Consider the following 27,796-nt stretch of genomic DNA (forward strand, 5'->3'; position numbering starts at 1 on the left):
TAGGAAACTGTTAACAAATAAATCATATGGAACAAATAAATCATATTTACACATTAAGATTAATTTTGACTGTTTAAGTTTTAAATATCATTGTTAATAATTTTGAAAAAATTGCAAAATCCTTAGATTCAACATATAAATACTAACATTAGGTTTGTATATCTAAAATAAATAAATATAATCATGTTAATATTTCTGTTTGGAGGTTATAAATGCACATGATTGCTTTTCTCGTACAAAATCATGCAGATGGTCTCCACATAGGAAGAGCTGGGTAACAGGCAGGAACATAGGGAGGTAGAACCAGCCAATTCACCATTGATGCAGATGGTCTCAGGCATAAGCCTACAAAGTTTAAAATTACTTTTAGCACACTCATTATATATTTTAGCACTTGCACTTTACAACAGTATAAACTAAACAATGTCAAATGAAGAAAAATGAACTTTCACCCTGGGAAATCTTTTTTGATAAAAGAAAACCTATGAGCAAAGAAATAGCCTCTGATATTTATTCAAAGTTCTTGTAAACAATAGTGAACACAGAAGAGGCCAAGATGGACACACAGTTACATAAAAGAATGGTTGGAAATGCCACATTTACATGAATATGTATTTTATGTTCTTTCTTCCTAAATTTTTATTTCTTTATATAAATATATATTATTTTTAAAATTACAGATTTTCTTGTGACAATTAACAAATGTTCCTAATATACTGAAGAAAGTCAAGAGTTAACTTAATACTCCAAGATGACTTATGTATAAATGTTTACAATAGCAGAAAGAAATCTCCCCCCCCCCCCCATTAAAAAACCTCTATCATCAAGGAATAATGCTAAGCAATCAATGTTTGTGATATAGTGTAATTTGTATACTTTCATAGCAAGTTTAATTACATTTCAGGCAGAATGAAAACACACAAATACATGCAGGGTAGTCGCCACCCACAGAATATATATATGTAAGGCACTGTATTTTTAAATCTTACCAAAAACATGTTAAACGCATTTGGATAAATTCAACTTAGGGGCTGAAGCAGTTGATTGTAATGAGTCACTGGAGCATACAGCATATGAAATCAAACACCATGACACGGGTACCCCGCACCTTTCACCTCTTCTAGTTCTACACAAGTCGTATGGGGGTCTACAAAGGAAGTAATGTATAAGCTACGGCGTAAATGAAATTATCAAATTACCAGTTATTTAGACTTAAACTCATATTGTATGCAGCGATACAAGTAATAGTTGATCAGTATGCAGTCTTTAAGGCTGGCGATCAGCTAATAATGGTGTGAAAGACAAAAAATAGCACCTCATATTTTGAAACCTCAAAGCTATCACTCTTTTCTTTCTAGGTTATGTGTTCCGGCTAATTTAAACATATAAAGTCAAAATTTTACAGTGCACTACATAAAAGCTTTGAATCGGCATAGCCGCATTACCTCTAGATAAGTTTCAACGAAATGTTTTGACTGACCCCTGTCATTGAAAGCAAAGTGTACGGTAATTGCATAATGCGAGTTGAATGAAGGTGATGACAATCTAGTTGCAGCTATTAACAATGTAATGCTACTTAACAAGGATAATTGTATTGCTTTGAAAAATGGTTTAATTATCTGCAAGGACAGTCAACGAGCCTGACAAATAATTTCATTTAAAAATTGTTCTGATAAATTAAACATGTTAAAAAAACCTGATCATGTTGATAATTAAGACAGGTCATCAAAACAGTACAATATTAGAGATAATAATTCTCACAGCAATTAACCTATATTGTATAATCTTTTTCATTTTCATTCTAGACCATAATTTTACATATAATGGTAATATAACTAATTATGACACACTTTTATATTGAAATTAAATCTAAATAAATATTAAGGCTCCTTAATTTCAATGTAAACAAGCTGAGCAGTGACATTTTTATTTGAAGCCACAGGGATCAGCAGTCAGAAGTGATACTTTAGAGCGATTTGTCAGAGTAAAAATGAGTTCTTTTAATTAATTATATAATTGGTAGACATGCAAAAAACAAAATATTGATCATATACCAGTCCATGTAAAATATACCCACACATTGGCACTAATTATCATCTACATTGATACATGCATGGTGTCGCTAATTAAATAATCAATGTGGAACTGGATTCCGGTTGTGCATTCAGGTAAAATCTAATGTCTGATGGGGAAAAGCTGGTAAGTCGCCATCGCCATTTTTTTCTCAAAGACGTTTTCAACGAAGGGGGTTTACTCTTAAAATATTCTTTAAAATAATAAATAATATGCAAATAAAGTATTGATATATTATCCTTTGTGGGACAAAATGATATGCTAGTTTAGGTTAAGTTGCATATCTTATGAATATTCATGAGTTCAAAGTTTATCAAAATAAGCCCCGCCTCCAAATTCCAGCCTTAATTGTGCTGCGTATTGCAATGTTAAAAAAACACTCTAATAGATGACAACAGATACAGTCCTTTTAGTTTCTTTAAGGAGTGTTAACCAACTGTACTCGTCGTACAATACCAGCATGACCATTTTGGTAAATGTTTTGAAATCGATTTGGATGAACATCTTTTACATGTTCAATGTAACCATCTACGTCATCATTGTATTGTACACACAAATTATGTAAAATGCAAGCTGCATAAATCATTGTACATGTGTCTTTGTGATCATGGAGAGGAACATCCCTCGATCTTCGGAATGTCCCTTTTATGTGACCGAAGGCTCTCTTTACATTTTGACGAACACTTAAAAGTCTTTTGTTGAACTTAAAGCTGAACACCGCTCTTAATTAGGCACCGTCACACAGGTACGTGGTATATAAATCCTTCAATTTTGTTACACCCGATTGCACATCTGAAACTCGAAGGCCAACGTGTAGTGTTCCTTCTGTTGTCTTGGATTTTTCTGCATTTAATCCTTATTTTATGTGCATATCATGTTTGAAAATAATGCATTGACCAGTTCATTTAATGTTAGTACTCTCTTGGTTTTAAAAAGTGCGTAAAACTTGATAATTTCATCGCGACCGAGTAACACGGCGAGGCAAGATGTACGTCCACACAGCGAAATACTTTGAACTGTTAAGAGGTCTGTGGCTTATATAAGGGTTGTAGGGAGGGCAGTGCTGAAAAAGAAATATGTCGGACAGTGCCTATTTACGAGAGGTGTTCAGCTTTAAAGCTGACATGAATTCATAAATACGCATTATGTTTCTTTTATCTTAGACTAACGCCATATTAGTTGTCGATTTTTATTGTTCTGTTCATCGCTACACATCCCCTATATAAGACCGAGAGCACTGTTCATGCTTCACCGCATTCAGGTATTTCATACGCCCTAACACGTTACCTTTGACGAAAAGACGTGTAAACACGCGTTTTGAACAAAAATAATATTACAACCACTGCACTGGCAAGAAATATCCAATAAACGACGAAACAAGACAGACTGAAATCCAGGCACATATACCTCAAAAATTCATCGATAGTTGTTGACCGTTTTCTTTGTCATCTTCCCAAGTCAAGGGTTTCTGATCCGCTCTGCTCTACATAAACCCTTGACCGAATAGGCAGAGTTTGACGGGGTTAGAATCCTCGCACCTGGTTGGTGTCATACAAGTTTGCATGATCCAATAAGAAACGTTGTTTCAATGATGATTTTAATTGTGTATTGATCAATGTTGAACCGTTGTCAAATGAATTTGAGACGGAATAGTAAGTATTTGACATACTGATATCCGTTTTTAGTCCGAGTGAATCCATATTTTCTACGAATATGATTTTGTTCATGGCAGCAGCCATATTGCTATACTGTTTATGTTTATAAAGCATTCTATGATTGGTCAGAACAGGAGGTCACAAAGGTTTAAAAATGAGTACTCTCACTAGATGGCGTAATCGTTAACCCGCATATGTGTTGTCTTTTCGGTCAAGGGTGTATGTAGAGCGGAGCGCATCAAAAACCCTTGACTTGGGAAGATGTTCCTTTGTATGTTATTAAAACACGTGTATTGCACATGCGCAAACCACACACTGTGGCAGATCGAACTAGAGGTACTGTGAGTAAGATCACAATTGATATTGATACCCCCCCCCCCCCCCCGCTACATAACACATGTATTTTTTCTATGATTGGATGAATCTATTTCACCGTCCATTTTCTATAAATAACAACTGCTCTATTTTTTAAAACTGTTAATGCTAATATTCCACATGTCAAACAGCCATTTAATATAAACATTTTGAATTATAGGTATACTGAGCCCGATTCTTTTGAAAAAATTTTTCAACGCATTTTTTTTCCAAAAAAAAAAATACATCGGCGCAGGCCATTTTCAGAGAGACGAGAATGGGAATCTAAAACATAATTTTATGTGGCCTGAGACAAGCTAGCTTTGTGTCAAATTTTAGCTTCTTATTATTTCCATAAACACAAGACATGACACAGACAGGAATCAAGCATTTTGTAAACAATGACCTTGAACTTCCTCAATTGACCTTTGGTCAAGGTCATAACACACCCTCAGGTTATAAGCAATCTTGATGTGAATTAAGAACTTCCAATATTTGTCCATTAGAAAGATATGGACTGGACATGAATTTTGCAATTTTCTGCCAGTGACCTTGGCCTTGCCCAAATGACCTTGGGTCAATGATATTACACACCCTTAGGGTCAAAAGCAATCTTTGTGTGAAGTAAGTACTTCAAGTGTTTCTCCAAAAGAAAGATATGGACCGGACACGAATTTTGCACTTTTGCTGTCAGTGACCTTGAACTTGCCCGAATGACCTTGGGTCAAGGTCATGACACACCCTTAGGTCATAAGCAATCTTTGTGTGAAGTAAGAACTTCCAATGTTTCTCCATAAGAAAGATATGTACCGGACACGAATTTAACAGACAGACGGACGGACAAGGTGATTCCTATCTACCCTCCCAAACTTCGTTTGCTGGGGGTATAAAAATGTCAGTGATCGCATTGATTATACATGTAGAAACGGAGCGTTTTTGTAGAAACCGATGGAAACGATGTTACGTTGTTACTTTCTTGGATTTACTATCATTTATCTAGTGTGTTTAATGAAGTGCCGCCGGGGTTTTCAAAAAGATACATACATTATGCATTCTGCGTATTCGATGTGTATGCAAAGTAGGGCAGCACTATCTGTGCAAAATAATGCGGATATATTTGAACTTATTTCAAAGAATAAATATATTTTGTGTTTAATTGAATGTAATTAAGGTCTTCCGTTTCCAACGGAAGACCTTCTTGTTATTGCTTTGTTTCTTTTTCCCTATTATTATTATTATTTTTCTGCCTTTTTTTGTGCACGCGATTTCTCAGAAACGGCTCGGCCGATTTCAATCAAATTTTAGGATGTGATAGATAGTGGTCTGAACTTGATTGGAAATTTTCTTTATTGATGACGTCACTTCCGTTTTTGATATATTGAGATTTTTCTAATTTTTATATGGGTATTTTGTCTTCTGTTGTTCTCCTAAACTATAAGAGATATTTAGCTCAAATTTTTACGGTAGGTAAAGGAAAGATTGAAGTTTTGCATGATTGTTGTTTTGTATGTTTAGCACTACTGGCGCCAAAGCTCGCCATGGCTCGAAAATTTTTATTAAAAAAGCGTCGTGAATTTTAGTGCTTTTCTCTCTTTCTCTTTTTTCTGGAAAATATTTTGTTAAAACATGTAACGTAAAAAAAGTTTATATTTACAAGACCTTTCTGCTGATATCAAGAAAAAGGGGCTGGCCCCTCAAATTAGGGACCTAGAAGGCTCTAAAGTCTTTTACCCATAACTCTTTACCGAGGGATTTTTTGTAATAAATTATAGAAGCAAATATGTTTATCTTACAGTTATTAAGCCAAGCAGTATAACGATTTTCTCATATGTTACGTAATTAGGGGTTTTTAGGGGTCAAAAGTCCAAAATTTTGATCACCTATATCTCAAAAAGGAAAAATATTTTGAAATGCAGTATAAAAGAAAAGATGATTAAAATGATGTACTTAACAACATGCAATCTAAAAAATTTGGTTCAGCGCCCCCAAAAAGGAGATAAGGGACCGGCCCCTAAAACATTCTGTCTCAGATATCTCAAGAATGGTAACGAATTTTTAAACACTTCCTGAACAAAATGTCTTTATAATTAAATGACCTTTCATCTGATACCAAGAAAAAGGGGCTGGCCCCTAATATTAGGGACCTAAAGGGCTCTAAAGTCTTTTACCAGTAACTCTTTACCGAGGGATATTTTGTAATAGATTATAGAAGCAAATATGTTTATCTTACAGTTATGTATTCAAGCAATGTAATGATTTTATGATGTGTTACGTAATTAAGGGTTTTTAGGGGCCAAAAGTCCAAAATTTCGACCTACCATATCTCAGAAAGGAAAAATATTTTGTAATGCAGTACAGAAGAAAAGCTGTTCAAAATGATGTTCTTAACAAAATGCAACCGTCAAAATTTCGTTAAAAGCCCCCTAAAAGGAGATAAGGGACCAGCCCCTAAAACCTTCTTTCTCATATATCTCTAGAACGGTAACAAATTTCTAAACACTTGTTGAACAAAATTTGTGTAGAATTAAACGACCTTTTATTTGATATCAAGAAAAAGGAGCTGGCTCCTAAAATTAGGGGACCAAAGGGCTCTAAAGTCTTTAATCTGTAGCCCTTTACTGAGATATATTTTGTGAAATGTTAAAGAAGCAAATATGTTTATCTTACAGTTATGTATCTAAGCAATGTAATGATTTAATCATGTGTTACCTAACCAAGGGTTTTTAGGGGCCAAAAGTCCAAAATTTCGATCACCCATATCTCAGAAAAGAAAAAGGAATTTTGAAATGCAGCACAGAAGAAAAGATGCTCAAAATGATGTCCTAAGAAATATGCAACTTTCAAAATATCGTTAAACGGCCCCTAAAAGGAAATAAGGGATCGGCCCCTAAAATATTCTTTCTCAAATATCTCAAGAACGGTAACACATTTTTAAATACTTATTGAACAAAATGTGTGTAGAATTAAATGACCTTTTATCTGTTATCAAGAAAAAGGGGCTGGCCCCTCAAATTAGGGGATTAAAGGGCTCGAAAGTTTTTCATCTGTAGCCCTTTACTAAGAGATATTTTGTGAAATGTTAAAGAAGCAAATATGTTTTTCTAACAGTAATGTATCCAATAAATGTAATGATTTTATTATATGTTACGTAATTAGGGGTTTTTAGGGGCCAAAAGTCCAAAATTTTGATCACCCATATCTCAGAAACGAAAAGGATTTTAAAATGCAGTATAGAAGGAAAGATGCTCAAAGTGATGTCCTAAGTAATATGCAACCTTCAAAATTTCGTTAAACGGCCCCTAAAAGGAGATTAGGGATCGGCCCCTAAAACATTCTTTCTCAAATATCTCAAAAACGGTAACAAATCCCAAACACTGATTCAAAAAAATGTGATTAGAATTAAATGGCTTTTTATTTGATATCAAGAAAAAGGGGCTGGCCCCTCAAATTAGGGGACCAAAAGGCTCTAAAAATTGTATTTGTAGCGCTTTACTGAGATATATTTTGTGAAATGTTACAAAAGCATAATAATACGTTTATATACCCTGTAATTATTTTTTCATGTGTTTACCTTATTAGGGTTTTTAGGGGCTACAGGTAATAAAGTTTAATTTTTTCTATCTTATTTGGAAGAAATTCAAATTACTTTTAAAAAAGTTACGTAAGAGAACTTATAAAAAATGAAACAGAAAAGCATTAGTAATCCACTCCTACTTCCAAATCATGTTTTGTTATCGAAAATCAAAGTCAATGATGTCATATCACCTTCTAAAAATCGGACGGAAGACCTCCTCGTTGCTCGCAACGAGATCGTGTCTAGTTTCTTTTATTTTTTATAACAAACGTTTTAATTCAATGTGTAGTTCATGCATTTAGAGGTCCGTGCAACCTGAATGCCTCGATCGAAAGGCAACCGACCGTAACTTTTTCAACCGGTATATATACCCCAGTGGCAGTAGAGGAGTGATCGAAACTAATATGGCGACGAAATGCTTTTATGAATTCATGTCAGCTTTAAGCTGCTGTCTAGTGAGATTGCCCAAGTTTTTAAATGGCGTTATCAGCCAGTTTCTAAAGGGATAACCATTATCATCTAGTTTGAAATGGTCTCGTAGAAAAATGTCTCCATTCTGGTATAATCCAGAATTACGAAGTACGCGTGCATCATGGACACATCCGGGCTATCCAGTGTAACATTTATAATCATAAGCGTATGGTCAACCACAATCTAGAAATGAAGGAAACGACATAGATTAAGATTAACGAGCACGCATAAAACCTTAGCTAAAGCTGAACAAAAATAGCATTCTATAAAAACAAACAATCATCAAAGATATATATATATATATATATATATATATATATATATATATATATATATATATATATATATATATATATATATATATATATATATATATATATACACACACACACACACACACACACACACTGAACATCCATAATAACTGTTATAAAGTTTATTTTTGCCATATATCTGATCTTTGGTATTAAGAGACTTTGTTTTACTTGCAATTGTATTGAAAGGAATCCTTTTTAATTAAAGTAGTCCTTTTCCCCCTGCAGAGCTGAGGATAGTTGAATGTAGGTACCATCGATAAATCTTATTACTCCTGGGGGTCTGCAATTTTCTTCAATTTCCTCTGCTGTATGTCTTTGCTGTTCAGGAGTGGGCCATTTTATTACTTGCAAAATTTAAAAGTGTGCTTACTTAAAGAAATTAAAACAATGTGCTACGTAAGATATACATACATGATAGGACATAATGGATTACTTTTTAAGATAACTTTTTAAACCATAAATGATTTAATGTCTCATCAGACAACATTCATTTCGTTTCTATAAAATAATTGTACTATAAATATGATATACCTGGTAATTAATTTATTATCTAACAAACGTTTTGGGTGTGTAATCTAGCTCGTACCTTTTTGCCATGGACCGTTGATATCGATAATCCAAAAAGATGTGCAACCTGTCTCATCGATGTTGTATTCGGTAAGAACCAAAGTGCTACGAGCAGCTGTTTATTAGGGAGTACATTGGCTTGAGGTCCGTGACTATTTCTTTGCAGGACAACAATCACTTCATTTAAGATAGCCATGAGACTTCAACTCAGTGGCATCGGAAGCATATTGAAAGTGGGGGGGGGGGGGGGGGGGGGCTAGACTAATCCTCAAATATCTTGACAAGCAACAAAAAAAAACTAATTCCCGAAAATCATTAAATTCCTAATCCTGGGGGGGGGGGGGGCTAGTGTACCTATGACTCCAATATTTCAGGTAAATTAAGGAACTATTATCTTTCCTGCTAGAAAAAAGTTAGGGGGGGGGCTGAACCCTCCATGATGCTACGTGCCCAATGGTTAGGTCTTACAAAAAGGGGGGGGGGCTCAGCCCCCCCCCCCCCCACCCGGTTCCGACGCCTATGCAACTGGACTACATTCAGAACATATCCCTTTATTTTGGGTACTCTGTCTCTTTTTAAATGAATAACTTGCACAATTTTCTTTGCATTATACAGAAATCTGCACTCTAATTCGGTGTCATCATGTAAAGTTTCAAAAAACAAGTAAAAACTAGTAGACTAATTGTTCTCGAACAATTAGAGGTATTTCCTCATTGTGTTTTATATTTTTTTTATATACCTTTGACCTTTATGTCATTTTGATCTGACAAGGTAGACGCTTCAATACCAAGTGGTGCGATGTATCTATGATTATTGATTCAAAAGTTATTTGTGTTTTTATTAATTGTTCAAAACTTTCAGGGGCAGTAACTGCTATAAAGGGACTTTGGATCCTTTCGGTATGAATAGATTGAAGGTGCGTCTATGTGTACTGAGAAAATTAGTAAAAATTTCAAGTCTCTATCTCTAACGGTTAATGAGGAGTAGTAATAATAAGCATTTTGTACAATAGGGGCAATAACTCTATAATTATTTCATGGTAAGGGTCAAAGGGTTATTTTTTGAAATGTCTTAAGATGAACTACTAAATCCATGAAAAGGTTTTTCTCTTCCACCCTTAACAAAAGAGAACTAAATACTAACTAACTCCATTAACTAAGAGATTTCCTAATGACATTGACCTTTATTTCATTTTGTTTGGCCAAGGTAGACACTTCCATCCCACGTGGTCCGAAGTCTCTATGATAAGTAATAAAAAAGTTGGAAGTGATTTTACGGAAATTTCAATACTTTCAGGGGCAATAACTACTAGAAGGGGGCCTCAGAACATTTCGGTATGATAGATTGAAGAACCCTCTAAGTGTACTGAAGACATTGATAAAAGTTTCAAATTTTAATCTCTTTTAGTTTAAGAGGAGTAGCGATAACAAGGTTTTCGTAAATAAGGGCATTAACTCTGTTATTATTCAAAAGAAAGAGCCAAGGGGCTATATTTCAAAATGTCTTAAGATTTCCTATTACATACATGAAACATACATTTTTCTCTACCACCCGAGACAAAAGAGTTCTAAAAACTCATTAATTAACAGATTTCCAAATGACTTTGACCTTTGTCTTTTTGTTTGGCCAAGGAAGACGCTTCCATCCCAAGTGGTCCTTAGTCTCTATGACAAATAATAGAAAAGTTGGAAGTGATTTTATAGAAATGTCAATACTTTCAGGGGCAATAACTACTAGAATGGGGGTCAGATCATTTCGGTATGATAGATTGAAGAACCCTCTAAGTGTACTGAAGACATTGGTAAAAGTTTCAAGTTTCTATCTCTTATGGTTTCAGAGGAGTAGCGATAACAAGCCTTTCGTACACAAGGACAATAACTTTGTAAGTTCTGGGAGTTATCAAGCAAAGGGTCATTTGGTACCATAACTTTTAATGATCAATACCATAAAGAAAAAATTATTTCAATAAGCTGTCCCTGGAAAAAAAGAGAAGAAAAAAATAAGAATATTAATAAAAAACATAAGAAATACAAAAGGTCTTTCACCTGAAAGGTGGAAAGACCTAATAATACCTGTAATAATAATAATTAACAGCAGAAATGCAAAAGGTCTTTCACCTGAAAAGTGGAAAGACCTAATAAAAAACATAAGAAATACAAAAGTTCTTTCACCTGAAAGGTGGAAAGACCTTAAAAGTTTTCTACAACGGCCATAACAGGAAACTGTAGTTCAATTAGAGTAAATCCGATCAGCAATGAAATGACGCATGCGTATTAAGCTTACAATAGTTTTGCCATAGCTCGTGATCGAAGTCACTCACTATATGTGACCGGAAATATTAATGTTTCCTTTAAAGCCAATGAAAGGTGAAAAGCTTTTATCATACTTTTATGTAAAAGGTCATTATAATGTGAGAAATCCATTGCGGTTATTTGTATATGCATATTACTGATTGTGAATGCTACTTTTTGATCGGTATAATACTTTGACTGTTTTATAGTTTGTTTTTCCTTAATTTTGTGATATTAATTTCTTTGTAGGTAGACCTTATTCATTTATGCTTTATAATTATCCAGTGCAACGGTAAGTATAATTAATTACTTATTCAACACTTAATTAAGCAAAAACAAATGGTTAAAGTATAGGGATATTAGGCTTAAAATGAAAATATCATTTTTTCTGTGACGGTAATGAAGAACTACCTTGAAATCAAGCTTAATTTTTATGCCATTGCAATATATTTTTTTCATTTAAGAAAAAAACAATCGATGTTGAAATGTTATGAAGGATTTGCGCTTAGTATGTGCGATTTATTTAGGTGAAACTAGTACTAATCTTCAGAAGATTTCATTACGAGCGAACCAAGGATTACTTTTTTCCCGAGAACACAACCTTCTCCACATATTTTATAAGCATAAATAAGAGTTATGTAACAACCGTTTTGTCGCATGGTCTTTGTTTCTAGATTGAATCAAAGTACTTAAGAACTGACGGGAGTTGATTTTGTCGATGTTTATTTATTTTAAAATCAATGATATGTTATTTTGCATGACAAGTACATGTAATTTGAATTACGCACATTTTTATACCATGAATTTTTGGACTTTTTCGACAAGAATGTCGAGAAACCCCCATATGAATCATGTTAAATACTATTTAAAGATAACATTAATTCAATCAAACTCTATATTTGTAATAGAAATATTTCTCGAAAATTGTATGGATCCAAGCAATATAGAACTCTAGTCTCTTTCAACCAAACGCTCGTCTGACACCGAAAATCTCCGCCAAGGATTTACGGAGACAGCCGAGCGTCGAGTTAAAAGAGACTATATTGAACTCTGGCGTAGGAATATATACGACTAAAAATATTTAAATTGTTCGTACCATTTAAAATATGACTATTTTCAAGGTATTTATAAATATGTTTCCTTGAAAAACAATGCTTTAGCATACATTACATCGAATTCATCAATTATTTTCAAGAACTAAGTCTTGTCAGCAGCAATGATTTGTGCTGAGGTCCAAACACTGTTTCACTTTCGGTTTGTCTGAGTAACTGCATAGGAGAGATGATTAACATCAACTCCCAAAAATGAAACTTATCAGGGTTTGATTGGCAAGGACTGTAATTTGTGGGACCAACACTAAACCAAAGTTGTAAGACTTCACCCGTATAATGTATTTACTATATAAAATAAATAACTGTATTTGTTTTGTCGTCGGAGTAACTGATTTTCATTTAACTGTCAATAAGTTAGAAACGTCGCATTTAACCTGACCTCTGTTGCAACCTGCGACCTTAACATTTGCTAAAGTTCCGGTTTGGGTGAACTTCGTATCGAGCTTTTGGAATTTTTTTTAGTTGCAAATGAAAATGACGTTACGCCTATGAAACAGAAAATGATATCAAAATAACGTTTCTTTCAGATTGCTTGATATTTCAAACAATGTCGGCGACAAAATAAACAGCTAATTTAAAGTGAGTACAATCTGTCGTACAAACAATGCAGACACCAATATTTCAATGACTCTTGCTGTTGGTCGATAATGAATTTGTTCATGTTGAGTGGTTTTGTATTGAAACTACTACCAAAGACTATTAGCATTCACCAAAAACTGCTTATTATGACAATCAAAAAAAATTAAAGGCATGGTCACGATTTTTACACGAATGTGTACAATGCTTAAGTAAGGCATTTCCGATACTCGACCAAATTTTGAGTGTCAGTCGTCACGTATAAGAAAGATCCAGATCTCGCAATTCTTTTTCATGTAAAACAAAGCTTACGTGATGTTTTTGTTTACGTTTTGAATGTTGAAATACACATCCAGTTTTAGACCTTAAGTGAATATTACAAATGCTGAAAACGAACTAGAAGCGAGAGAAATCAGCTTTAAAAAGAACTTTTACCAATATATTAAACCTATGTAAACAAAAACAGGGCACGAGCCTTGTTAACATGACAAAGATTTGTGATCTCATTTGCTTGCTTATAACTCTGCGACCGATGCCCAAATTTTGGTTGATTATTAGATGCATTTCTAGAGCAATGTAAACAAGAACAAATAGAACTAGACCTATTTTTGTGTCCAACAAAAAGGAAAGGCTTTTCGACAGCCCTTTAAACCCCTTGTTTAAATTTTTAATTTTTTTTCTCAAAATCTGTGTATTATAAAATGAGACCAAATATCGGGAACATATACCCACACGTTAACATTTAAGAAATTAAATGCCCAAAGAAAGACAACTCCAGAATTTTATATCCAACTACATCGTTTGTTTCTCGAAGAAAAGTTTTTAAAATTCATATGTAAGAAAGAACTCAACTATGATTCAAGAGTTTTGATAGGCTAATAGCTCTGATGCCAATCATTCATTAAGCAAAGCGGGATAACTCTTGAAATTTAATTTTTTTTGAATTGTGATAAAGTTATATTTTTCTGGCCCTTAAAACCCCTATAAGGAGTCAAAAAGTGGCCCCTCGGACCATAATTTTTAAATTGTACTCTTTATTTTGAACTATTAACCGAAAAGATTTTGAAAATCTGATGAGTAAAAAAAAAGTAACAGTTAAAGGCTAGGGCTGTATTTAATACTGACCCCTACAGATCCTTTTTTTCAGAATTTTTTTCCCAAGACCTTTTCCGGTCTGCGCATTAGGTCCCTAATTGCAAATACAAAATATAAAAATATTTACTTGAAAACTGTTTGAGAAAACGTTACATGCGTGAATTCAATTGACTTTGTACATCTTAACGAGTTACATCTAATTCTAAAATTTGAATACTCTAAATAAAAAACCTTACAAGATATTGCGTTTTATTCAATTTGTAGTATTTTCCCTATCTAAACCGGAAGTACAAGAACCGGAAGTCTAAGACCTTTCATACGGGTGTCATTCTGAATGCTATAGGACTATGGTATAATTCTTTCTGAAATGCTTTCCGTTTTCAAAAAATCGCTGACGTAAATCTGTCGAGAAAAAGAATAAAAATAATAATAATAACTAGACACGATCTCGTTGCGAGCAACGAGGAGGTCTTCCGTCCGATTTTTAGAATATGGAATGACCTTACGCTTGATCTTCGTCAACGGAACGTGTCCGGAAAATGAGACGGGATCTATGAGTGATGGGTGAAAAACTATCTATCCCTTTGATGTCCCTTATTTGAGGGACCAGCTCCTTTTCATTCAGTTTAGTCAAAAGGTATTTTTGTGTACCACTAATAAGTGTTTAGAAATTGGTTACCGTTTTTGAGATATCTGGGGAAAATAGTTTCGATATCCGGTCCTAAAACTCCTTTAAGGGTCCAGATAACAAACAATATATGGTTGTACATTGTTAAGCTCAATATTTTGTGCATCTTTTGTTCAATATTGCTTTCCAAAGTTTTCCTCCATTTTGAGATATTGAGCATCAAAGTTTTAGACTTCTGGCCCCTTAAAACCCCTTATTATGTAACACAAGAGTAAATGATTGCAATGTATAGGTAAATAACAGTAGAATGAACATAATTGCTTCTATAACGTATCACAAAATATTTCACAGTAACAAGTTATCATCAAAAGACTTTAGAGCCCCCTCAGCCCCTTATTTGAAGAACCAGCCCCTTTTTCATGATTTCAAATGAAAGCTCTTGTCAATTCAAACACTTTTTGTTCAAAAAGTAATTACAAATTTTGTACCGTTCTCAAAATTACTTGAGAGGGTCGTTTTAGGGGCTGACCCTGTAACTCCCTTTAAGGACTGCATAACAAATAAATTATGGTTGATTATTGTTAAGCTCAATATTTTAAGCATCTTTTGTTCAATATTGCTTATCCAAATGTTCCTCCGTTTTGAGATATTGAGCATCAAAGTTTTGAACTTCTGGCCCCTTAAAATCCCTAATTGTGTAACATATGAGTAAATGATTGCCATGTATAGGTAAATAACCTTAGAATAAACATAATTGCTTCTATAACGTATCACAAAATATTTTACGGTAAAAAGTTTTCATTAAAAGACTTTAGAGCCCCCTCAGCCCCTTTTTTGAAGGACCAGCCCCTTTTTCATGATTTCAAATGAAACCTCTTGTCAATTCAAACACTTTTTGTTCAACAAGTAATTACAAATTTTGTACTCTTCTCGAGATATCAGGAGAGGTTTGTTATAGGGGCCGACCCTGTAACTCCTTTTAGGGACCGCATAACAAAGAAATTATGGTTGCAGATTGTTAAGCTCATTATTTTGACCATCTTTTGTTCAATATTGCTTATCCAAATGTTTCTTCATTTTGAGATATTGAGCATCAAAGTTTTAGACTTCTGGCCCCTTAAAATCCCTAATTACGTAACATAGGAGTAAATGATTGCCATGTGTAGGTGAATAACGTTAGAATAAACATAATTGCTTCTATAACGTATCACAAAATATTTCACAGATAAAAGTTATCAATAAAAAATTTTAGAGCCTTATTGGCCCCTAATTTAAAGGGCCAGCCCCTTTTTCTTGATCTCAAATGAAAGCTCTTGATTTAATTAAGTTTTTTTGTTCTTCTTGTTTTAACAAAGTGCTTTCGAGAAAAGAGATATTCAAAGAAAACCAAGAAAAATCACGACGCCTTTAATCTTAATTTTCAAGCTCGGGCGAGCTTCGGTGCTCTTTGACATAAAGATGATTAATGACCATTAGACACTATTTCAGTCTTTCGTCTATTAGCCCTGAAAAGTTCAACATAATATCTTAAATGGTAAAAGAGGAGTTCTCCGTACAAAATACCCCTATAAAAACAGTTAAATCCACAATATCTCAAGACAGGAAGAGACGTCATCAACAACAAAAATTTCCAACAAGGTTCAGATCAATACCAATCAGAACTGAAAATTTGACGTAAATCGGTTGAGCTGTTTCCGAGATATCGCATGCACAAAATCGGTAAGAAAAAAAAATAATAATAATAACTAGACACGATCTCGTTGCGAGCAACGAGGAGGTCTTCCGTCCGATTTTTAGAATATGGAATGACCTTACGCTTGATCTTCGTCAACGGAACGTATCCGGAAAAAGAGGCGGGATCTATGAGTGATGGGTGAAAGACTATCTATCCCTTTGGTTTCCCTTATTTGAGGGATCAGCTCCTTTTCATTCAGTTTAGTCAAAAGGTATTTTTGTGTACCACTAATAAGTGTTTAGAAATTGGTTACTGTTTGTGAGATATCTGGGGAAAATCGTTTTGATATCCGGTCCTAAAACTCCTTTAAGGGTCCAGATAACAAACAATATATGGGGGTACATTGTTAAGCTCAATATTTTGAGCATCTTTTGTTCAATATTGCATTCCAAAGTTTTCCTCCATTTTGAGATATTGAGCATCAAAGTTTTAGACTTCTGGCCCCTTAAAACCCCTAATTATGTAACATTAGAGTAAATGATTGCAATGTATAGGTAAATAACATTAGAATGAACATAATTGCTTTTATAACGTATCACAAAATATTTCACAGTAAAAAGTTATCATCAAAAGACTTTAGAGCCCCCTCAGCCCCTTATTTGAAGGACCAGCCCCTTTTTCATGCATGATTTCAAATGAAAGCTCTTGTCAATTCAAACACTTTTTGTTCAAAAAGTAATTACAAATTTTGTACCGTTCTCGAGATTACTTGAGAGGGTCGATTAGGGGCCGACCCTGTAACTCCCTTTAAGGACTGCATAACAAATAAATTATGGTTGATTATTGTTAAGCTCAATATTTTAAGCATCTTTTGTTCAATATTGCTTATCCAAATGTTCCTCCATTTTGAGATATTGAGCATCAAAGTTTTGGACTTCTGGCTCCTTAAAATCCCTAATTATGTAACATAGGAGTAAATGATTGCCATGTGTAGGTAAATAACATTAGAATAAACATAATTGCTTCTATAACGTATCACAAAATATTTTACGGTAAAAAGTTATCAATAAAAAACTTTAGAGCCTTATTGGCCCCTAATTTAAAGGGCCAGCCCCTTTTTCTTGATCTTAAATGAAAGCTCTTGATTTAATTAAGTTTTTTTGTTCTACTTGTTTTAACAAAATGCTTTCGAGAAAAGAGATATTCAAAGAAAACCAAGAAAAATCACGACGCCTTTTTAATCTTAATTTTCAAGCTCGGGCGAGCTTCGGCGCTCTTTGACATAAAGATGATTAATGACCATTAGACACTATTTCAGTCTTTCGTCTATCAGCCCTGAAAAGTTCAACATCATATCTTAAATTGTAAAAGAGGAGTTCTCCGTACAAAATACCCCTATAAAAACAGTTAAATCCACAATATCTCAAGACAGGAAGAGACGTCATCAACAACAAAAATTTCCAACAAGGTTCAGATCAATACCAATCAGAACTGAAAATTTGACGTAAATCGGTTGAGCTGTTTCCGAGATATCGCATGCACAAAATCGGTAAGAAAAAAAAAATAATAATAATAACTAGACACGATCTCGTTGCGAGCAACGAGGAGGTCTTCCGTCCGATTTTTAGAATATGGAATGACCTTACGCTTGATCTTCGTCAACGGAACGTATCCGGAAAAAGAGGCGGGATCTATGAGTGATGGGTGAAAGACTATCTATCCCTTTGGTTTCCCTTATTTGAGGGATCAGCTCCTTTTCATTCAGTTTAGTCAAAAGGTATTTTTGTGTACCACTAATAAGTGTTTAGAAATTGGTTACTGTTTGTGAGATATCTGGGGAAAATCGTTTTGATATCCGGTCCTAAAACTCCTTTAAGGGTCCAGATAACAAACAATATATGGGGGTACATTGTTAAGCTCAATATTTTGAGCATCTTTTGTTCAATATTGCATTCCAAAGTTTTCCTCCATTTTGAGATATTGAGCATCAAAGTTTTAGACTTCTGGCCCCTTAAAACCCCTAATTATGTAACATTAGAGTAAATGATTGCAATGTATAGGTAAATAACATTAGAATGAACATAATTGCTTTTATAACGTATCACAAAATATTTCACAGTAAAAAGTTATCATCAAAAGACTTTAGAGCCCCCTCAGCCCCTTATTTGAAGGACCAGCCCCTTTTTCATGCATGATTTCAAATGAAAGCTCTTGTCAATTCAAACACTTTTTGTTCAAAAAGTAATTACAAATTTTGTACCGTTCTCGAGATTACTTGAGAGGGTCGATTAGGGGCCGACCCTGTAACTCCCTTTAAGGACTGCATAACAAATAAATTATGGTTGATTATTGTTAAGCTCAATATTTTAAGCATCTTTTGTTCAATATTGCTTATCCAAATGTTCCTCCATTTTGAGATATTGAGCATCAAAGTTTTGGACTTCTGGCTCCTTAAAATCCCTAATTATGTAACATAGGAGTAAATGATTGCCATGTGTAGGTAAATAACATTAGAATAAACATAATTGTTTCTATAACGTATCACAAAATATTTTACGGTAAAAAGTTATCAATAAAAAACTTTAGAGCCTTATTGGCCCCTAATTTAAAGGGCCAGCCCCTTTTTCTTGATCTCAAATGAAAGCTCTTGATTTAATTAAGTTTTTTTGTTCTACTTGTTTTAACAAAATGCTTTCGAGAAAAGAGATATTCAAAGAAAACCAAGAAAAATCACGACGCCTTTTTAATCTTAATTTTCAAGCTCGGGCGAGCTTCGGCGCTCTTTGACATAAAGATGATTAATGACCATTAGACACTATTTCAGTCTTTCGTCTATCAGCCCTGAAAAGTTCAACATCATATCTTAAATGGTAAAAGGGGAGTTCTCCGTACAAAATACCCCTATAAAAACAGTAAAATCCACGATATCTCAAGACAGGAAGTGACGTCATCAACAAAAATAATTTCCAACAAGGTTCAGATCAATACCTATCAGAACTGAAAATTTGACGTAAATCAGTTGAGCTGTTTCCGAGATATCGCGTGCATAAAATCGGTAAGGAAAAAAAATAATAATAATAGGGAAAAAGAATCCTAAGAAAAACAATAAGGTCTTCCGTTGGAAACGGAAGACCTTAATAATAGGGAAAAAGAAACCTAAGAAAAACAATAAGGTCTTCCGTTGGAAAGGGAAGACCTTTATAATAAAACAGAACAAAAACAATAGGTCTTTTCGACCGAAAGTCGAAAAGCCCTAAAAAAAAAATGACAGATAAATTTCTTATTTTATCTGTGCTATTGATGAAAAGACACATCAATTACAAAATGTTATAAAGGTGAATAGCGCCTTTTCCCATTATTTTGCCTACAATATAGCGCTTTTGCAAACATGAGGCCTTTTCAATATTATACAATGAATAGTTAAATGTATTCAAAAAAGCGCAAATCACACAATTGCCATGTCAAAAGAGTCTTAGTTATCTTACACGACATCATTAAAATCTTTTTGTTATGCCCCAGTCACACATTCACGGATTAAATGCCGGATTAGCTACGGAAGCGATCCGGAATCATTCGTGGCGATATGTATTGACCTGTGGATTTTCCGTCTGTTATCGTATCCAAACGTAGCAATACTTGTATAGCTGCGACAATTTTTGAACATGCTCAAAATTCCACTACGGATGAAACCACCGTAGTACTTCCTTAGAAAAACTTACTAAACCGTTTTAGAACGTAGAAGTCCGTTTTAACTCCGTATAAATCCGCAGTAAATCGTATGTATCAATTTGTATCCATTCCGTAGTGCATCCGTACTAACTCCGTATCATTAGATTTTCAGGTGTCAACCGTGGAAAATATTCCGTAGTAGAACCTAGGAATTGATCTGTGAATGTGTGACTGGGGCATTAACTATTATTTGATTTTCCGGTGTCAACCGTTGAAAATATTCCGTAGTAGAACCGTGGAGTTGATCCATTAGGGATATCTAAGAAAATAGTTAGTTTGCAATAAAAAGTTGGATATTTTACTATTTGAACCACTTCAAACCAAAGAAATCCTATCAAAATTATGTTCTACAGCTATTGTAGTAAAATTATATACGTTTACATTGAATTAATTTTGGTGGTCTCCGTACTGAAAATTAGACGAATATTTCAATAAGAGACTTTTCTAGTACAACCATATAAATAGTCACATATATTGAAAAGACATCCTATTAAAGTGTTGTATGTGTGGCCTAATGGTAATGCGTAGGTCTTTTTGATTTTGCAGTCGCTGAATCGATTCCATCAAGTCGTGGACATTTGTTTCTTTTCATTTTAAGCATGAGAAAAATAGCGGTTTTAAATTACATGTATCTAATCTGCTGGATTTATTTTCAAATTCTTTCGTTTAATTCTGAGTATTAGTACACCCATAATAAACAGATCTTTTTAATAACTCTATACTCTGTTGATACTTATATTCATTCTATTTTGCTGGAAGTTATCAACGTTCAGAATATTAGAGTCTTTCTTAAGTCTTTCAATTTTCTCCCACTACTGTTGTGTAAATTTAGGATTTTATTATTTGGGATGGTAAGACTTTTCGATGTTGTTCAAAGTTTTTCTATATATTACTCTCAACTAAGTGTTCACCAAGTATAATGTATTTCCTATATCAAATAAGCACATTTATTTGTCTTGCCGTCAGAGTGACTGATTTCCATTTACTTTCAAATTGTTAAGAAGGATGCATTACCTTGATCTCTGGAGGGGACAGGATATGTTGACCTTTGCTAAATTTCACTAACACTTCCGCTTGGATTTAATTTCGCTCAGAGCTTTTGGATTGTTTTAAGTTGCCAAAGAAAATGATATTATGTATATGAAATAGAAAAATTATATAATAACAACTTTCGGATTGATTAATATTTTAAATAATGTCGAGGAAAAAACACAGCAAATTTAGAGCTTGTTTCAAAATATCATCGATTTTCCCACTTGGTGACAGTTTTGTTTTCGTCAGCAGCTCGCTAAATCCAGACGCCCATCGCTTCACCGGTATCAAAGACATGCCGCCGAAACTCCAATCTGATTAAAATAAGATCTTTGATCCGCTCTGACAAATTCGATGTCGCTACACAAAGAATCGAATTTGTCAGAGCGGATCAAAGATCTTATTTTAATCAGATTGCCGAAACTCCCACGCAGTACGACCGCTGGCTGTCAATCTCTACCCAGAGTTATCGTTCCTGCTTCGCTCCACTTATACCTCTGTTAACGTCTAAAAAGTAGTGCCACGAAATCATTGGTAATATAGTATTACTCCGAGAAATAGTTCTTTGTTTGTTACCGTGATTTACCAATACATTCTTTTTATTTCAATATTTGAGCGAGGCTTTAACATCAAAATGTAGACTGAATACATATAAAACTATTATTATATAATATCATGATTGAGAATGGGTTTTGCCAAGATTCTTGGCATTTAGACGTTAACAGAAGGTGTTGTAGCGCAGCGTAATACGCCCTCTGGTGAGAGATTGGCTGGCTGTGTCGCTTTGCCGGCATCAAAGAAATGCGTCTATCTTAAGGATTATGAATAAGGACTCTTTACAATAGTTTGCATTCACATAGATTTATTGAATGCATGCATGCAAGCATATATACATGCGTTTACTGACAAATGTTGCTTGTATTTTTATTTCTTGAACACTGTAGGTCGCAGATTATTTACATGTTTGAATTGTATCGATGCATTCACTCTCTCTCTCTCTCTCTCTCTCTCTCTCTCTCTCTCTCTCTCTCTCTCTCTCTCTCTCTCATTCAAGACACGAGCGGTAAATTGTTAACTCCGCCTACTACGATCCGATTGGATAAGAATCAGTCAAGATTTTTTAATCAGCGAAGATGCTATAGCATTCCTTACATACAAGTACGTAGTCCACTAACCTGTGTGAGGTTCAGGGGTAAACCTAGAAATGGCAATAGTGCATTATAATGAGCTCAGTCGGCTGCAGCTATGATTAACAACATACTTTATTCAGCGCGCTACGAAAAGAACACAAATATATGTAAGCAGAATTTGTTTTGAAAATTTGGCTCCTTTAAATCACTCAACTATTTTTTCCAACTCAAATCCTTTTTTTTAAATAATAAATTGCAGATCAATACTCAGACTTGAGACTGAGTATTATATTGACTTCAAAAAAGTTAGTGATGGCCTGATGAGGCCCTATCTTAACCAACTAAGTTAACTCACTCTCTCTCTCTCTCTCTCTCTCTCTCTCTCTCCATATATTTGAATAGTAAGTCATTCCAAACAAAACAATAATTTCAAATATAAGTATATATAAGAGAATCAGTTGTTTTTTGATCTGCAGTACACTATATTTACAGTTGCACGTTTCAACCGCATGCGTTCTCTCTCTCTCTCTCTCTCTCTCTCTCTCTCTCTCTCTCTCTCTCTCTCTCTCTCTCTCTGAGTCTCTGTGTATGTTTATGCTACATTTTTATAAAGTAATTTCAAATATGCATATTAATAGTACTTAATATTAGAATAAAAAAAACAAGACAATTGTTTTCCGATCTGCAGGTTCCATCTCTAGTGCAATTGCACTGTTTCTATCGCATGCGTTGTTGTGACGGCGGCATCCTTTTGATGCCGGCGAAGTTACAGGCTGACTAAGTTTATCGAGTGGCTGACGTAAACATATTGGCTGTCACCCAGTGGGAAAATCGACGGAATTTTGAAACGAGCTCTAAAGTGAGTACAATATATTTCAAAGACTGTGACTGTTTTCGCGGTTCTTGACCATGTTAAGTGGTTTTCTTTCAAAACTATATATATCATCAAAGACTACAATCATTCACAAAATAATGAAATATATATCAAACAAGTGCATAAAAAACAAATATTCGTTTTCACGTTTCGTCACTTGTAAATGATTTCAATCGGTGTAGTTTTTTTATCTGTGCTATTGATGAGAAGACATGTCAGTTACGAAATGTTTAAACTTTCACATTTTATTACATAAATTTTAAGCTATTTTATTGATAAGGATAAACACTTAGAAGTTTAGTTGAGTGTATATTAGAGAAAAACTTAAACCGTGGTTATGATCTCCATGAATTGTAAATTCATGGTCCCAGGGTCAGGGGTTCAGGCCCTTTAGCTAGGACGGGACCAATATGGCCACATAGTGAAAGGCTATTGATATTATATATTTTTCTTCTGTACTATCCAAATCGTGGGAGATAAAGTCATGCATTGTTTATATGTTCAAAATGACCTGAATTCACAGACCAGGACATGGGGCAGAAGATGAGATAAGAGTAATCGGTGTGTGTCATTCATTAACAATTTGAACTTTATCTTGAAAACTGTATGGTAAATTAAATATGTTCTATTTTATGAAATGTGTATAAAATACTTGTTTAAAGAAGCTGTTTGTATGTTGTGTGCATTATAAATGAAACTGAATATTATAAAAGATTGAAGGATTGTGAGTCTCTTATTAAGAAAAGTTTACATTTTTGGCCCCTGTGGCTAAGGTGTAGATAAACCGAGATTCCTCCAACTGTTGAACCTCCTTCCACATTTTCATAAATGAATGTTTAAAACATCAAATAATTAAAACAGGGCAGGATAACAGTCAAAGGGGTCTCAAATTAAAGGTTAGAGACTTAAACATGAAGCTTAAAATGCAAACATAAGGTTCTCTGTTATGTCAATATAAGGGCTATGGTATTCATATGACCGTTAAATCCTCTGTTCTTACTTTAGCGAAGTTCAATAGTTTTTGTTTAAACTTACAAAATAAAACGTGATCCCGATTCAAAATGGTTATCAAACTGTTTAGGGGAATGCTTATCAATTTAGGTCAATCAAAATGTATATTGTAGTTATCAATATACATTATATTTTTCTTTCCTCTTTTTTCATTTTTTAGGTGTTTCCATTACGCTTGGAGAAACACGAGATTTTTCTACTTTGAACGGGAACACATTGACGATTGAATGTATATTGTATTCAGGAAATGTTGATTATACTATACCAAGAAGCTGGGTTTTAAATGGGGTTACGTTGATAAGTGATGGCAATTTATCAACAGCCGGTAGTGGATACAATGAGATCGCTGGGTCCGACGGATTCAGTCTTAGTACACCTATGTTGGACTATAACTTTAATGCCGCTATATTTCAATGTAACTATGGATTTTCTCAAGCTACATTAACTGTAAAAATATATGGTAAGATTCATAGTATCTAAAAATTAATATCAACATGAAGTCAATTTTCGAGCTATTTTATAATTACATTTTTATACAATTTATAGAAAGTATTAATTGACGTTTTTGAATATGCTGAGCTTTGGTAAGAAATTTAGGATGTGTTAATTGATAAAATTTTAAGATTTGTAATAGGTTTTCAATAATTTTCAATAGAATGTCAGCTACTTATTGGTTTAGTTTTTTTTTTGTAAAAAAAACCCACAATATTTGTAAGAAAAATAAATTTTAAGATCATATTCTGTAACAACATAATATGATCCCGAAAAATCATGTTTACATGTGCCTTTATTAAAGTGTGTTTGAACCAATAAACCATACTTTGATTGTATATCAAATATTCTAACCCATTTAACATGCGTGATTAAGGGACCATATTGTTATGCCTTTTATTTTATGTCTAGATTTCAATATAAAAAGTATTCAAAGAGATGTTGTGTTTCAGATATAGGAAATACTGACCAAAGCAAAGGGGATTGTATAGATGAAAAGTTAATTGACCATTGCTGGTTTTCATTGTCAAAGGTGTTTCCTTCAGTTTCTACACAAATCTTGAATGTAACTTATGACGATGACACGGTAAGTAATGCGTTAAAACATCGTTTTCCTCAGACACCATAATAACACAATCAGAAATTGTCTGGTATAAGGATTAAATTTAAAATGTATTCAATTAAAAATAAATCAAAAGGATTTTTAAAACGTATTCTCATTTCCGTTTTGTTTTTATATGCCTTTATCACGATTTACTACATGTACGTCATCAGATTAGTCGAGCTGTAGAACCACACCAATTTGTTTGTAAGGCACATTATATTAATTGCATTTTCAAAGAACTAGGTTTCGATTCTACACATATTAATTCTAATTACACCCATAGCAGCCTTTCCAAGCAGGAAATACTTCTAAATCATAAATCGGTTATGGATATCTTTCATTTCCCCAAAAAACAAAATGAATTTGATTAACCTTATTTGTACTGGATTCTAAAGCTTCACAAAAGTCCTTACAAACAGAGATATATAGCAGGTTCCAGTAAATGAGACCCACAGTAAATCAGAATCAAAAGTTACATGTACCAGGTTTAACAACTAATTTGATCATACTAACCAACTGGGACAAAACACTCTCTCGCATGATGTTCTTTTATAAAAATAACTAAGGTTTTTAATGTGTAATGTGGGGATATTGAACAAATTTAACCATTTTAAAAATAGTTGAATATGTATTGCTAGATTACAATTGTGATCGAGTAAATAATAAAGGCAAGGTATTTTGTTGATGATTTTAATATGTGCAAAAAGGAGATTCTGTAAATAAACACATGCAAATAATAGTAGTTCATTACGATTTAAATAACCTTTAAACTTTATCATTATCTTCACAATAAGAAAAGTTACCAGGTTTTACAACTGATGATACTAACCAATTGGAATAACGGCCAGTGGAAGAGTAGAAAATGTGTTCACAAACTCATTCCACCTGCGCACAAGAACTATATGTAGAGATTGTAAATTTAAAACTTTGTGGATTTGAGGTAACAAACTGATGAATAACAAATCCACACAATGTTCGTGAAATGAACTAGATAAAAAGAAAACGGTCATTTAAAGCCAGTAAATAACTTCTTTGAAGAGTTACATGAATTTCTCATGAGGTAAAGAGGAAAATACAATTTTTATTTTGTCGAAATTTTTCAGGTAAAGGATTCAGTTTATTTAATATTTCAATAAAATGAATCTATTGAATACTTTTTTTTAATTTATAGCACACGCGCTGCTCATGCAAGGACGTTAATGTTAAATTCAGAATGCAGTTCGACAATAATCTAATTTTAAGAAAATTCATTTGTGGAGTATTTTCATTCGATAAAACCTTCGAAATGCTACCATTGTTTAAAGGCTCAGAAAATCTAATTACATTTGTATTAGGAACAACATGTGATCGTTATACATTGAATACCTTATTAAGGGATAAAGCAATTTCAGATATATTATAGAAAAGCATAAACGTAGATTTGGAATTTGCAAACAGTCTTTACTTTGTTTCTTTCACAATACTTTTTCGTTTGTTTAATTTCCCAATGTACTCCAAAAAATTCCATATAGTAATTTTATTTTAATTTCTTGTTTAAATTTAATGATAAACAGTCTTTCTTTTTCTTTTCAGGTGGAAAACATTAGCAGCAGGCTAATTATGACTTCTCAATTTAATTCAGATGGGAAGACTCGATCATATTATATAAAAATATTGCCTCTTTCAACCTCAAAAAATGTAAAGGCCATAACACTGACATTTATTGTTGGTCCAATTTCCAGAACTCTCAGCATTAAACTACGTGAATTAAAGACAAACCTATAAAAAATATTATTAGTTTTGTAAATCGACATACTTGGTGATGTGTCGTATTTTTCCTTACATTTACTTGCACAATCCTAGCTCTTTGAACAGTTTTGTCTGATTTTAGAGATTTTAGAGATTTCTCATCAAATCAGTTTTAGTAGACAATTAAATTTATGAAATAAGCTTTTTTCGTATTTTAGATTGTCTGTCAAGAATTTTTAAAGAATAAATTAATTTACTTGTATTTATGGTTATTTCAAGAAATAGTTAGAAATTACTAAAATTACAAAAGAATTAATTAATTGACTTGTATTTATGGTTATTTCAAGAAATAGTTAGAAATAACTAAGATTACAATTCAATCAAATATACTATTCCTGAAATCGGTGTGTCTATTATTTCTTACCACAAATAAATAATAAAATAATATTGTATTCTTGGTTCGCTGAGTATATTTTATAAATAGCAAATGATAACATTATAAACAGTTTTATACATTGGTTTTGATTTGTTACATTATTATGGAGTTCTTAAACATTCAGAATAAATGAATCTCTGCTAGTATTGATCTGTGATGAATACTGCACTAAGCTAATTGTTCTAAAGTATGATTGACAAATATGAGGAAGGAAATCTCAGTTGCACAAGTTGTTCTTAATCAGTCATGTTTGTTTCAGTTGAAAAAACATAGTTTTTGATAGAATAAACTTTGTATATAATAGGCGTGCGATTCAGTTTGAGACCCATTACGTAGGACAATAAAATAATGTTTTAAAATGACATACTTAAT

The 27,796-nt window shown here is 33.4% G+C and overlaps 2 long non-coding RNA genes across 3 annotated transcripts; one reads left to right on the plus strand and one right to left on the minus strand.

Annotated features, from left to right (window-relative positions):
* LOC136275760 (uncharacterized) lies at positions 1 to 3,856 on the minus strand. The gene is made up of 3 exons (XR_010714261.1): positions 3,481 to 3,856; positions 990 to 1,147; positions 1 to 345 (listed from the first exon to the last, which is right to left on the minus strand). It is a non-coding gene; the product is annotated as an uncharacterized lncRNA (long non-coding RNA).
* LOC117689236 (uncharacterized) lies at positions 2,415 to 27,796 on the plus strand. Of its 2 annotated transcripts, XR_010714262.1 has the most exons (5): positions 2,415 to 2,545; positions 11,552 to 11,594; positions 24,325 to 24,624; positions 25,109 to 25,242; positions 26,833 to 27,795. It is a non-coding gene; the product is annotated as an uncharacterized lncRNA (long non-coding RNA). The 2 variants fall into 2 exon arrangements; XR_010714263.1 differs by lacking the exons at positions 2,415 to 2,545; positions 11,552 to 11,594 and adding an exon at positions 22,818 to 23,138 and having other exon boundaries at positions 26,833 to 27,796.

This window comes from Magallana gigas, chromosome 5 (assembly GCF_963853765.1).
Source record: "Magallana gigas chromosome 5, xbMagGiga1.1, whole genome shotgun sequence".
NCBI classification, from domain to species: Eukaryota; Metazoa; Mollusca; class Bivalvia; order Ostreida; family Ostreidae; genus Magallana; species Magallana gigas.